The sequence below is a fragment of the Arvicanthis niloticus genome, chromosome 4 (genome assembly GCF_011762505.2).
Source record: "Arvicanthis niloticus isolate mArvNil1 chromosome 4, mArvNil1.pat.X, whole genome shotgun sequence".
Taxonomy (NCBI): domain Eukaryota; kingdom Metazoa; phylum Chordata; class Mammalia; order Rodentia; family Muridae; genus Arvicanthis; species Arvicanthis niloticus.
In genome coordinates, this window is record NC_047661.1 from 103451604 (window position 1) to 103466637 (window position 15034).

General features: G+C 37.2%; 1 long non-coding RNA gene across 1 annotated transcript in view; it reads left to right on the plus strand.

Moving 5' to 3' along the window:
• The window catches only part of LOC143441912 (uncharacterized), a 36417-nt gene extending 22757 nt beyond the window's left edge, over nucleotides 1-13660 (plus strand). The window contains exon 3 of the long non-coding RNA XR_013109664.1: nucleotides 13476-13660. This is a non-coding gene — a long non-coding RNA (uncharacterized LOC143441912). The remainder of the gene's footprint in view (nucleotides 1-13475) is intronic.
• Nucleotides 13661-15034: the final 1374 nt, after the last annotated feature.

Consider the following 15034-nt stretch of genomic DNA (forward strand, 5'->3'; position numbering starts at 1 on the left):
TTCCCTGGTCTTGGGGACTGAGGTGGTTAATATTGGGCTGTCTTTCTAGGGAAAGGTAATGGTTTTATTGGAACAGGGAAAATTAGCTAGAATTTACTGCATAGCCATAACCTATTGGTAGAAATATGCATAATTGTTATTAATATGAAGTTATAATTTCTTAAATGGTACAAAATTTACTTTGATTTCAAATTTAAGGTTTTCATTGGTACGAGCTTTTTATTAACATAAAAGTGAGATGAATATTGTTACTCTCATAGGCATTGTGCCTGTATAACACATTTAGGAATACAAGGCTTAGACCCAGTTCTTCTTTAACTTTTTTAACTGATTTGAGATGGTTAGCCTGTGAGTTAAGGACCTATAGAAAATTCATGGCTTTGAGTTTATTGTTAGGGTGTTTTCTATATTTTATTTAGAAATAACTGAGAAGAGTTAACAGCCAACAGTCCAGATTACTATACAAGGATAGTTGGTTTTCAAAATGTAAGAAGTCCACAGAATTGATGTTACAAACATTTCTGTATTAATGTTCATTTTGATTAGAGACCTATCTGCTCCTGTCAGCTTCCTACCTTGGATTCTTAGAAAAAACTGAGCATCTTTGGAGTTACTCCAGTTGTGGTGAGACAGCCACTAGGCAAGAATTGCCTCTTTCCATCTACAGACAAATTACTGTCCAGAAAAGGACACACTTGTGGAATAGTTGACTGATTATATCTCCCAAGACAGTAATCAGCCCTTAATAATTCTGCGTCACTAGGTTTGTCAGATGATCCTGGGCCAGAAGATCAGATGCTCCAACATTTTGTAGGATAGGGACTGTCCAGGTGTTCAATGGTCTCTATAAATTGGCTAAGTTTCAGCAGCTATGCTTTGTGTTTCCTATAATTTCAGTTAACTCAGTCATTCTGGATTTCTGACGAGGTTGAAAACTTATAGTCTCATAGCCAATCCTGGCTATTTACTTTGAGAGAAAAGATTTGAGAGAATGGTTTTCAGCTGACATTCATTCTAAAGCCAAGAAAAAAGCCAGGTTCAGAACTAAGACTTTTAGTTAGGAGAGATGACATAGGTTCTGGTTAATCAATAAAATGACGGGCTGGGTATTAGGTCTAGCTTGTACCTTATTGACACAAATTGGTATAGTTATGCTCTAATTGTATTTTGGGAGAAAAGTTTTATTTTAACAGGAAGGGTGATATTAGGAGGAGCTAACCTGGGAGGTGTATAGAGGAGTAAGGAGAGGAGGAGGAGGAGAGGAGGAGCTAGGTGATGAGAAAGAGAAAGAGAGAGAGAAAGAGAGGGAGAGAAAGAGAGAGAGAAGAGAGAGAGAAAAGAGAGAGAAAGAGAGAGAGAAACATGGAGGCCGATGTTTGCGTGTCTCGGCCAGTCAAAGATAGTTGATATATCTAAGTTGGGTATTAAGCTACACTTCTGATTGATATTGAGCATTACCAAATTAATAAAGCCTTTGATTAATATTTTAAAAAATTGTATAAAAGCAAAAAGGAGAGGAGGACATAAGGATATGGATTTCCTAGGGAGGGGAAATGGGGAAAGGGGATGGCATCTGAAATGTAAATAAAATATCCAATAAAAATATTAAAACAAAAAACAAAACAAAACAACAACAACAAAGTAACCCACTAGTTTGGACCAAGAAAACAAACTACAGGAAAGATGAGCCATGTTATCAACTAGCTCTACCATAAATTACATCTGGAAGAAGCATCCAATCTTTTAAAGACACATGGAATCACCAGATGGAAGATGGCATGTGTTAATAAAGGTACATGGACATTTGGGCCAACAGACACTGTGTTTTTAAATGATTGTTATATGGGGCTAGAGAGATGGTGGTTAAAAGCACTTGCTGCTTTTGTAGAGAACCTGATTTCCATTCCCAGAACACATATGGCAGCTTACAACCATTGATAACTCTAGTTCCAGGGAATCAGATGTCTTTTTCTGACTTCTGTGGACACTAGGTACAAATTGGATTCTCATAAATACATGTGGGCAAAACATATAAAAATCAATAAATAAACCCAAATTGTCACTATATGTGCCTAATGTTATAGCTCCTGCTAGGTAGGACATAGGATAAACATCTCATGCAGGTCTAGTGAAACTATGACCTGGATTGTAGCTTTGTTTGTAGTCATGAGTAGATAACATAGTCTCAAATTTTATAATATTAAGTTTAAAAATCCTGGGCATATACCCAGAAAATGCTCCAACATGTAATAAGGACACATGCTCCACTATGTTCATAGTAGCCTTACATATTATAGCCAGAAGCTAGAAAGAACCCAGATGTCCCTCAATAGAGGAATGGTTACAGATAATGTGGTACATTTACACAATGGAGCACTACTCAGCTATTAAAAACAATGGCTTCATAAAGTTCACAGGCAAATGGATGGAACTTAAAATATCATCCTAAGTGAGGTAACCCAGTCACAAAAGAACACACATGGTACACACTCATTGATATTAGCCCCAAAATTTGAAATACCCAAGGTACAATTCACAGACTATATGAAGTTCAAGAAGAAGGAAGACCAAAGTGTGGATGCATCGGTGTTTCTTAGAAGGGGGAACGAATTACTAACAGGAGGAAATATGGAGAAAAAGTGTGGAGCAGAGACAGAATAAAAGGTCATTCAGAGACTGCCCCACCTGAAAATCCATCCCATATACAGTTGCCAAACCCAGAAACTATTGCAGATGCTGGGAAGTGCTTGTTGACAGGAGGCTGATATTGCTGTCTCTTGAGAGGCTCTGCCAGAATCTGATGATTACAGAGGTGGATGCTTATGCTCACAGCCAACCATTGAACTAAGTGTGGGGTCCCCTATGGAGGAGTTGGAGAAAGGACTGAAGGAGCTGAGAGGATTTGCAGCCCCATGGGAGAACTGGACCACCAACAAAAGAGAGGGACCCATGGCTCCGGCCACATATATGGCAGAGAATGGCCTTGTTAGACATAAATTAGAGGAGCAGCCCTTGGGCCTGAAGGAGTTCCATGCCCCAGTATAGGGGAAGGTGGGAATGGTTGGGTGGGTGGTGGAAAGGCAAGGGGGAGGGGACATGGGATAGGGGGTTTCTGACGGGAGACCTGGAAAAGGGATAACATTTGAAATGTAATAAAAGAAAAAACCCAATAAAAGAAAAAATGGGTTTCCATAACAAAATGCAAATCATTTTTAATGCAAATACATTATTTAATTTCTATACTGCTGCTTGTAGAACTCTCAGTTCCTTCTTTAGCACCATGCTAGCCTTCACTCTTCCATGTTGCTTAAAACAAGAGAAATAGTTTATTTGCCAGCACTGGAGATTAGAAGTTTGAAATCAAAATGACGGCAGGACCACACTCCATCTATATTCTGTAGCAGAAATCCTTATTTGTATCTTCTGTCTCACTATGGTCCTCATAACCTTTGCTCTTCTTTTGTCTGTAGACACATTATTTAATTTCTATACTGATCGTCACATAGTCATCTTCTCCAAATATCACTCTTATGGAGACATTAGTCATACTTCATTAAAGACACATAGTTTAAAATTTTTGCTGAGATAATGTATGACATCTAAAGTGATCTGTTCTGAACAACATCTCATTCTTGCTATTGGGGGTGAGAATTTCAACATGTTTGAGAGGACAGAATTTATCCCACAGCATCACAGCATTCACACTCAGGTTACTATTAAATTCATTTCCTTATCATTTGGAAGCTCCAGTCTCCAGCATCATGCTAGCTATCAGCCAGACCCCCCCTTTTGATCTTAATAGTGACCCAAAGTTCCTGAAGGATGCTTGGTTTCTCGTCTATGATTTTTTTCCAAATGGCTGTTTATTAAAATCTCTGTATTACAATCATGGAAATAGCAACTATGTCCATTGAACAGTCTCTTTTCAAAAGTCATGTGTCTCTAGAGCGTCATTTGTTAATAGAAGCTTTGCAGATATAATTAGTGAAGATAAAGTCATTCGAGGTAGGGAAAGCCCTATGAAAACACATGGTGGGCATGTGATGAGTGATGCAGAAGTTGGGATGATACAGCTACAAGCCAAAGAATGTCAACTATTACCAGAAATAACTAGGAAGCAAAAAAGTCCCAAACGGATTCTCTTCTATAAGTCTCCAAGGAAGGATGGCTTCAATGATATCTTCTTGATGTTGGGCTACTAATCTCCATATCTGGAAGACAAATGAATTTATGTTGTTTTAAAACCACCTAGTTTGTGGTAATTTGCTGTATCAGCCCTGGTAAATCAAAACACATGTTAGCACATTGCCATATTATATTGCGAAGAAGCCATATAGTCTGCTAGCTCTACCATAAATCACATCTGGAAGAAGTATCCAATCCCTTACTCACCGTTGAAAAGGAGCTAGCATAAACATTTAAACACTCACCAGTAGGCAGAGATCATAGGGCCCAGCTTGATAATTGACAAGTTTACCCTCGCTTATCAGAGGCCAGTATAATCCATCTAAACAACTTAACCACTTCAGTTCCCATATATTTAGAATCTGTTTCTAGGGATCAACTCACAGAGAGGATGATCACTGAGCTTGCTGCTTTTGTTGTTGGTTGTTTGCAAGCCAATAGAATAAAAGTGAGTAGAGAGTCGCCACACTGGCACACAGGTGTCACAGGAATGTGAGGCTGTTCCTGAGTGGCAGCAGCAGATAAGAATATCTGGAATCCTAAAGTGATCCTTTGGGCTGTCTTTTGAGGTCTTTAGTAACTGTGAAAAAATGAAACTTGAATTTTAACAATCACGAGTTTGTGAGGATGATAAGTAGCAAAGGCAGTCTAAAATGTATTCTAGAAGATGGACATGATGAATATCTTACATACCATTAAAAATAAAAGTGTAGCTGAAATCCAAACTGCTAACTCTCCTTTTAAAAGATTTCCCTGGAACCATGACTAAGGTACATTTTGCAGAAGCTGTTGCTGCATGGATTGCTCTGAATGAAAGAATACCATGGGTAAAGGGTAAACTACTGTGGTGGTTTGAATAGGTATGTCCCCCATTGACTCTTGTGTTTGAAGGCTAGGCATAGGGAGTGGCACTATTAGGAGGTGTGGCCTTGTTGGAGGAATTGGGATTGGGCTTTAAGATCTCCTATGCTTAAGCTACATCCAGTATGGTAGAGTCTCCTGCTGCCTGTAGAACTCTCAGTTCCTTCTTTAGCACCATGCTAGCCTTCACTCTTCCATGTTACCTGCCATGACAATAATGGACTAACCTCTGAAACTATAAGCCAACCTTAACCAAATATGTGCTGTTGTTGTTGTTGTTGTTGTTGAAGAGTTGCCATGGTCATGGTGTCTCTTCACAGTAATGGGAGCCCTAAGTAACACAGCTATAGTGGATGAGTGTTGTGCTCTCTCCAGTGCCCTGTTCCTAGTTGATGTATATGCTAGCCAGGTGTTGTGGGTATTGACTGGTAGCAGCTAACAGATATCGATATCATCTTTAAAGAATTATCGCTTGATAAACAGAACTAGTTTAATAAACCCTTCCTAACCTCCCAATTTACTAGCTCATGATATAATTATAAAATTATAATCACAAAAGTTTTTCAGAGATCCCCTTGGGATCAGATTGAAAAAAATCTCTAGCTGAGACCTTGTTCCTCCTTGGCATTAACGTTAATGATGATCCTATTCCTAGCTATGCTTTTCCTGGAAAATATCTTCTCACTTGAAAATAAATTATTGAGTTAGACATTCTTGTTAGGAATGCTTCTGAATAACATGGGGCTATGTTTTAGCCTTCTGGGTGGTTAAACTGAAATGTGTTCACTGTAGAACAATGAACTTTAATTCTCTCTTCTGCCTCCTTTTATGTAACACAACTCCTTTCTCTATATTTGTCAATTTATTCCACCATCAAGAATAAACAGACATGGAGAAGAGGTAATAATAAATATTTAAAATTCAATAACTGAAATAACTGGTGTGAGTGGACAGAACGTGTAGATGTTCACATGAGCGACGGAGTTATTAAATTCTGCTTCCATTTGCACAGTGTGGGCCTCCTGTGTAAAGATTTCCTCACTAGCACAAGAACTGGGATAATGTTAAAGTGAAATGGTCTCAGAATCTGTGCCTTGGTCCTCTAGTGGGAAAAGGTGGATGCAAGGAGTCAGCAATTTTGAATTTCATTTATATTCTTGTGTTTAAATATGTTATATCTTAGCATTTGCTGGAGTATTTTTGGTGTAGCACTAAATTCTAAAGCCACTAAGGTAAGTAAGTCATGTGCAAGTTCACTGAAAAACAAAACAAAATAAAATAAAACATTGGTGTTGATACTAAATGTCTCTTCTAGTTTACTTTCTATTACTGTGATTAAAATACTTACCAAAAGCAACCTGAGAAGAGAAGGTTTAGTTTATCATATGAGTCCTGTTCATAGTTCATCATTGAGGGAAATTGGGAGAGGAGCACAAGGCAGGAAGCTGTAGACAGGTACTGAAGCAAAGATCATAGAAGAGTGTTACTTACTAATTTGTTTCACGTGCCTTACTCAGTCATATATCTATATCTATATATGTGTATATATATATATGTGTGTGTGTATGTGTGTATATATACACACATATATATATACACATATACACACACATATATATTTATATATGGGTATATATGTATATGTATGTATATATGTATATATATGTATATATGTGTATATATGTGTATATATGTATACATATATATGTATTTATGTATGTATGTATAACTGAGTGTATATATATGTATAAATACATGTATACACATATATGTTTATATGTGTATATACATAACACACACATATATCTTGGGAACATCTCTTCAGGAGTAGCACCATCCACAGTGGATGAGTCCTGCTACATCAACCAATCAAGAATATATCCTATCACCTTGTTTATAGGCCAATGTAATGGGAATATTTTTTTCAATTAAGATCCCCCTTTGCTAGATTATCCTAGTGTGCATTGACAAACAACTAACCAGAACACTAGACCCCGTGTTTGTCTGACATAAACGTCACTATTAAGCCATAACATTTTTCCTCTTGTATTTCCATGGTCTAATTAATATCAATATAAAACATAGTATAACTTTAAATCCCACAGTCTTTAAGAACTCAAACACTTTAAAAGTTCAGTTTTTTTAAAGTATCCAATGTTTCTTTAGAAGTCACATTCTTTCTAAAATATGCAAAGTCTCATAACTATGGGTTCCTGTAAAAACAAAAACAAACAAACAAACAAGTAAAATATTTTCTTTCTATGAGAGGAAAGAAGCAGGAAAAGGAAGAAGCATAGTCACAATAAAATAAATACAAAACAAAACTCTAACCATGTAGATAACTCAGTGTCCAATTCCTGTGAGTCGTGGGCTCTAGTGGACCCGAGTAGCTCTGTTCTTCTAGCTCTTCCATGCATAGCACATATATCTATAGAGGGCATGACGTCTTTCTGCTCACAGACATGCACTAGAGAAACCAGGAGATATTCAGCTCACAGACTTGTCTTGTCAACAGAAAGTACATATCTGTTTTCCACCCAGAAGGCTGGAAGTGGCTATTGTTAATAATCTGGTAATCTATGCTATCTGTAGGGCTTGGCCACATCTGTATCCCCCAGACTATTATGTGTATCACAAATTCTTCCTTCTTAGACCTGTATCATTGTCTCTCAGTCAATAGAACACATGTAGTTCTTCTGCTCTCAGGCCCTTGGGGCAAGCTAACTTTTTTTCCAATGGAGAAAGGAGGAGGATAAAAGTTAATAATTATATGAGCAAGTGACCCTGTAAAGCAAATATACAGACTGCCTAGAACTGCACTTGTGTTTTGTGCCTGTAAGGGAATAGAAGTATGAGTTGTTAATTGTTGGGAGCCGACTTTAGTAGAAAGCGGCTAGATCAACTTTGCAGCCAGCTGGAACCATATACCCTGATGAAAGACTTGGTTGTCAAAAGCCTATAACAGCTGAAGCACACTCTGATAAATATATTGTTTATCCCACATAGCTTGTTTTGCTGTTTAGTGACCTCAGCTGTATGGTGCACGTGGTAAAATGTTTTCACCTGTGTTCTCCTGCTTGTGTATATAAATACCTCAGAATTCCCTTCAAAAAGAAGGGAGACTTGAGAAAATAGAAGAGACTGAATCACACCCTGTCTTGTCTCCATTCTTCACGTCTCTTGCCCCAAGAGCCACACTCTCTCTTGACCAGAGCACTTAGCCCCAAAAGTGTTGAGGCAAAGTGTTGAGGCAGAGTGTGGGCCTCAACAGTTAATGCTCATCCAAAATGCATGTATAACACTCTAATATCAGGTTTAAATGAACAAATAATCTCTTCTGACCATGCATGGATTATTATTGGATAGAGAGAGCAAATAGTTCCCTCTGAGTGTGTGTGTGTGTGTGTGTGTGTGTGTGTGTGTGTGTGTGTGTGTGTGTGTAGAGAAAATTGAGTGGTAGTGGAAAAGACAGTTACATGCTGAGAGGGTGCAAGGTTAATGAAAAGCCTTGTGAGTGAGTATCTGCTCTTTGTGTCTACATACAAAGTATAAATTTTACAATAAAGAAAATAATAAATCTTGCTTGAACATTTCCTATACACATTTATTGTGTCTACATACAAAGTATAAATTTTACAATAAAGAAAATAATAAATCTTGCTTGAACATTTCCTATACACATTTAATGTCAAATAACTTTTCTATACTGTTCTGCAAGACCACTGTGCTCTGCTTTGTCTTGATGAGGTTTTTCTTACTACATTGGTTCCGCATAAGTGATGGAAGTATTGCCTTAGTCTTCTCCTGCAGAGCAATAATTCTGGGTGCATCCAACAGCAGACAAGAAGCTCCTATTCATCTCATCCATTACAAGTCTTTGTTTACAGAAGATTGATCATTAATAGAATATCAGTGCAGGCAAGTTTAAAAAGAAAAGGCTAGACATATTAACACAGTACAGATATATTGTAATATGACATACTCAAACTAGTATCAAACTTCTTCAAATAAATTTAAAAGAATGATTATTCTATGTTTCTCATTCATTTGTCATGAACCCCATATAATCTTATGATGCCATTATCAAATTGATATATATTGTTGGTAATTATCTAGAATTGACTCAAGTAAATAGAGTATAGAGATACATTTTTAAACTAGAAGAAATCAAGAATGATCTGGAGTCCTTGACCAGGCTAAGTGAAGAGACCAAAAATGCAGTCACATGGTGAGGCACTAGAGAACATCAGCTTTGGATGGAACTATCACAAATTTAAAAAAAAAATGCTAAGTAGGAAGTGAACGTGACTTAGGGCAGCCAGCTTTTGTGTTAGTAATGTATTTTGGAGGCTTGATTTTAGGGTCCATCACACTATATTAGAAGAAAAGGGAGGAAGGATGGAAGGAGGGAAGGAGGGGAGGGAGAGAGAGAAGAAGGGAATAAGAGAGGGAGAGAGAGACCTGTATTTGTGTTTATATTTATCTTCTTTCCTGTTCTTTTGTCTGCAATGATAAATATTCATATCTAGTGTTATTAGAAAGTGAGATATTTAAGATTAGAGATTTGATCTTGCTTACCACTCTCTTGCCTACGTCTAGAACAATGTACAGCACAAAGACATCATTTAGTAACTATTACTACAGCTTATATACTGTCATATGTAAATGAGAAAAGGAAAGGAATATGACAGTTCCTAAGGATGGTGGAGGAGAAGATTTATTGTAGATATGTGTGGGAGAGCATAGCCAGAGGCAGGGACATCTGGAAAAGTCCAGAGTGGACATGACCCTGAGCCATGTGAGGAGGGAGAAGGGAAAGGAAATGGGGAGAGAGAAAACTAAGTGCAGCAGCCAGGGGGCACAAAAAGACAGTAGACTAAAAGAACCAGGTAACCAAAATGGTTGGGTTACATAGGGAAGGGCAGCTAGAGGAAAGGCAACCTAGTCCCTGGTCTGGAGAAGTTCAGGATAAAGAGGAGGTGGAGGCTATGCTAGCCAGGAGGACCCTATAACAATTAGAATTAGGGAATACCTGGAATCCAGGTCTCCTTTGATATTTTAAGTAGGAGCTTTAGCTCTTTGTCCTGGTTTGAAACCTAAATATGACATACCATCACATTTAGATGGGAACATAAGAGTTTCAACACTTGAGGAAAAAAATAACTGAGAATGACTTCAACAAGTCAAGATTTATCAGTGCAGTGATAAGGATACTGTGGTGTCCTAGGGACACTGAATGTACATGAGGCCTAATCTGTAGGAGAGATGAAATAGTCGACATCTACATGTATAAAGAAAAGCAGAAAACTGTGTTCTTCCAATTTTAGGAACTATGGAATGTGACGGAAGTTCTGATGTCTTCCCTGACACATTCCAGCCAAATTTGACCCAACCTACTGTTCTGTGATAAGTAGTTCTCATTAAATAGTTCTTTTCTACTAAATGAGACTACCTCAACAAAAATCTTCAGAATGAAAACTTCAAGAATGAATTTGGAAATGCAGATTTGACCTGTGATTACTGTTGATTTGCTGTCAACAGTCTGATGACTTCTCTTTCCTCAGGCCACAGTGCTAAAGATGGACTTTGGGCTTGGTGATAGGCAGATACACAGTGACTGAAATATATCACCAATCCTTTCCCACTCACTGCCTCTTATATCCAGAGCTAAAACAAGTTATCTTTTAAAAAATAGTATTAACAGACCATGTGGTTAATCAAAACTGACTGGTAACTTTTATAGGAAAGTCAATGATAGCAACACTAACTCCATTGGCTAATTCTCTTGTTACCTATATGAGTGTCATGACTAGAATCCGTAGTGCCAGAGAAGAAAGTCAGCACCACTCTCTACTTTCCACAGACCCTACATCATCCAGCCATGCTAACATTTACCAAGTTTCTGTCTCTCTCAGGTAACCAGCTAATATTAAAAGTCCTGGGATTCATTTATGAAATGTTATATCTGAGAAAAATGGACTGCCATGTCCTAGCTTTTTGTGACTTGAAGTCAGTATTACTTGGATCCTCTTAGGACCCTGTGAATTTTGACAATAATTTATTCTTCTGTCTTAAACCCTTGGTTGTAGTCAGATACAGTATTCTACTCTCCTATCTTACTTAATTTTAAAACACAACAGGTGTCATTGTGACATTTCATAATATGCATCATCATAGTTTGTTCAACTATTCACATAGCCCTCTCCCATCCTACCCTGATGTTCTTAACTATGCAAAAGAGTCTTTCGTTAAAAAAACAATTTAGTGTGTGTGTGTGTGTGTGTATACATATGCATGTGCATGTCATAGAGCAGGTGTGGGGTTCAGAGGAAAATTTACAGAGGTATTATTTCATTCCACTATGTGGGTGTCAGCAATCAAACTCAGGTTTTCAGGCTTTGTCACAAGAGTGTTTATCTGTGGAACCCTCTTGACACCTGTTCTTACTTCTTCGTCACAAACATTTTATCACTCTATTTTGTTTCTCCCTTCTATTTCTTTTAGACCACCTCACAGCAACCCACCTACTGCTGCCCTTGAGTACTGGGCTTACAGGTGCTTGTCACCACGTGCAGTTAATATATGGATGCTAGGTTCTATTTTATTGATTTCTATCAATTTTTTCTAGTATCAGTCTGCTTTTTAAAAGTTTAAGTCTTTTTAAAGTTTAAACTTTTATGGTGTGTGTGTGTGTGTGTGTGTGTGTGTGTGTGTGTGCCTAATACTGTGTGGTGTGGGGAGGTGCTATAGAGTGAAGATGTACTGGTGAAAGTCATTTAGATTTCATTTGGAAAAGGAGAAAAATATTTACCAGAAACATTATTTGAGATAGAAATTTTCATGTTATGTGGCTGGAGAGATGGCTCAGTGGTTAAGAGCACCTGATACTCCAAAAGAGTTTAGTTTTCACATTCAAGTCAAGTAGGTCACAACTTCCTACAACTCCAGCTCCAGCAGAATGTGGTACCCTCTTCTGGTTACCATGGACACCATCAGATATGGGAAAACTCTTTCCCACATGCACAAAACACATAAACATACAAATAATTGTAAAATGTGATAAATACTTTTTAAAAAATTTAAGTTGCAATGGTTTTAATATGTCAATTAGTAGCCATCATGTCCCTTTCTGCACCCCTGTTATGTTATGACATAAGAAAGGCTGAGAAGAGAGAAAGCTGGTCTCAAAAAGGACAATAGAAGAGAACTCAACCTTAGTAGAAGCCACTTGATGGTTCCAACTTTGTTCCTAATAATTCTAGAAGAAAGTCCGAAGAATTGTCTTAACACACTGTGAATTTTGACAATGAATCACTCTTCTGTCTTACACCCTTGGTTGTTGTCAGATACAGGGCTATTTGTAAAATTAAACCATTTGGTCATGAAATTCTCAGCTTGGAAGAAAACTGCAGGCTTAAAGTAGACTAATCTGATAAATTTTAAGACATTTCAGCATATAGTTCTTGTATGCTATAATTCATTAGTCTGGGACAAAAGTCCCTCCATAAATGGTTTTCTTCTTATGACAGTCGCCTAATGCCCTCTTCTGGTTATAGATCAAAGCAAAATCACTCTTATTGCAATGGTATTATTTGGAAACTTGAATGTTCTTTTTGATGTTTTTCAATGATTTATTTCCTAATATGTTTCAACAGTGTTTAATGTTTACTATTTGCATGTTTTAAAAGTTAATATGCATTATTGATGCTATAGAAATTTAGCTGTTTAACAAAATATTAATAAATATAGCTTAAAATAAAATAAACTCCCACACATATATGTGGGAGTTAGCTAAGTAATCTGACTAGTCCATTAGTGGGTCAAATGCATGGTGATATTTAAAATTTTTAAATTTATTTAATATGTATAGCCAGTTGCTCATGCTTCAGTGGATGACCCTAAACCTATGGCCACATAGGCAGCAGTTACTAAACTAACTGGATTATAAAGAGTGTATTCAGTTGGAAGAACAGGAGGAGGAAACAGGGAAGTTACAGGGGAATAATAGAGAGAGAATGTGATCAAAAACATAGTTTGCATTCAGAAAATTCTCAAAGATAAAAAAAAGGACTAGCAATACTTTTAACTGAATAAGATTTCAGAAACTATAGAATTAATTAGTTGATGTGTATAAATGTAGGTAACATTTGGATGCTACCTTGAACATACTAAACTGTATTGTTTATTATAAGATTATTATTTTTAGAGTAAACAATTTTAAGGTAAATTAATTTCAGAGGTTGTGTATTCTTTTTAGGAAGAGAACCTGTAGAATAACTCTCAGACAACTCCAATGATCCCACCTCCTGAGTGGGCTGCACAAAGTGGCTATTTTCTAACAGATGCAAAGATCAGGGAAAGTGATACAATGTTCCTTTGGTAATTAAGTTACAAAATAACAGACTTGGACTTTGTGCTTCCTCTTTCAGTCTTTCTGCCTCAGCCTGTTGCTCGGAGAGATGCTGTGTACATGCCATAACGCTTCATATGAGCAGCCACCTGGAGAAAGCCAGATGCCATGGAATTGATGCCTCTGGCCACAAGTCATTAAAGATCCGAAGCTCAGCCCTAACACATCCACTGGCAAATGGAAGCTTACAGATATTCAAAGAATCCAAAGGTAAACAACAGGTTTTCTTCCATTTCCACACACATACAAATCTATAGTATCTGTTCATAGATGAAGTGCTCAGAATTTCCAAATAAAATAGTACGCAGGGGAGGCTCATAAATGAAGTGAAACTTGATTTGGCCCTGAGAAAAACTGCAGCATAAAAATTAAACAAGGCATTTTTGAACTAAGAAAATTACGAAAGTTTCTCGTCAACTTTACCACTTGATGGAGCTATAATGCCAGATAACTTTAAAACCCACTTTATTTTCACAGAAACAGTCCTTGGGAGAAATGTAGGCAAAATACATTATCCTAGTCACTGTTTTTTTTTTTTTTTTTTTTTTCAGTGATCACGTTCTTCTTCCTTTGAGCAATTGCTATGGCATGACAAAGAAAATTTAAATTATCTTGGACTAATATAAAGGATAGCTTGCTTTATTTTACATTAATTAGAGTGTGATTGCTCATGCAGTCATGTGTGTGAGGTTATATGTGAGCACTGGTACAAATGATTATGTATGTGCATGCCTGTAGGTGGAAAAAGTCTGTCTTGGGAACTTTCATTAGTTGCTCTTCTTATTGTTTGAGACAGAATTTCTCACTGAACCAGAAGCTAGCCACTTGTGCTAGACTGGCTGGCTAGCAAGGCCCAGTGAGTCATTTGTCTTTCTGGATTACAGTATACACTGCCACACTGACCTTTTCATGAGGATACTGGAATTCCCGAGTCAAGTCTTCACTTTGAATGGTAAATGTATAACAAATCATAATTGATAAAAAAAATTAAGGATAGAAATTATACCTTTAAGATATTTATGCAAATATTATGAACAGAAGGGCAAGTTTTCTTGAAGAGTAAATCTCTGGCAGGATGTGCTGGTCAATCATAGGTTAGAGAAAAGCTAAGCATTTAAAGGAAGAGTGAATGCATAATGGAAAGGAGTGGTTGTTGACGACAACCATAGTCTTGTCCTTGCCAAGTCTATTTAGTTTGCTTGGTAAATAAAGAGCAACAATCTACCTAAAAACTAGGGGTCTAAACATTTTTTAGAATCCAGAATTCCTTAGTATTTACAAAGAAAAGCCTATCTGCTAGAATACAGCACATGCCCAGAATATCTGAAGTAGCACCAGTTCAATAAGTGCCTTGAAGAATAGATTCCACTATAAAGGGATACTCTATGCTTTTAGGTCGAGTATTGGGGACAAATGCAAATTAAGATGTGCCATGGAGTCAATGCATAGGAAAGGGAGTTCAGGAAACAGGATGGTAGAAGGAACAATGTCAAACATCAGTAGCTTTAGGTGGCTTCATTGTCCATACACTATCATTTTTGCTATTGTCTTAAAGTAGGAAAAGGAAAATGAACTTCT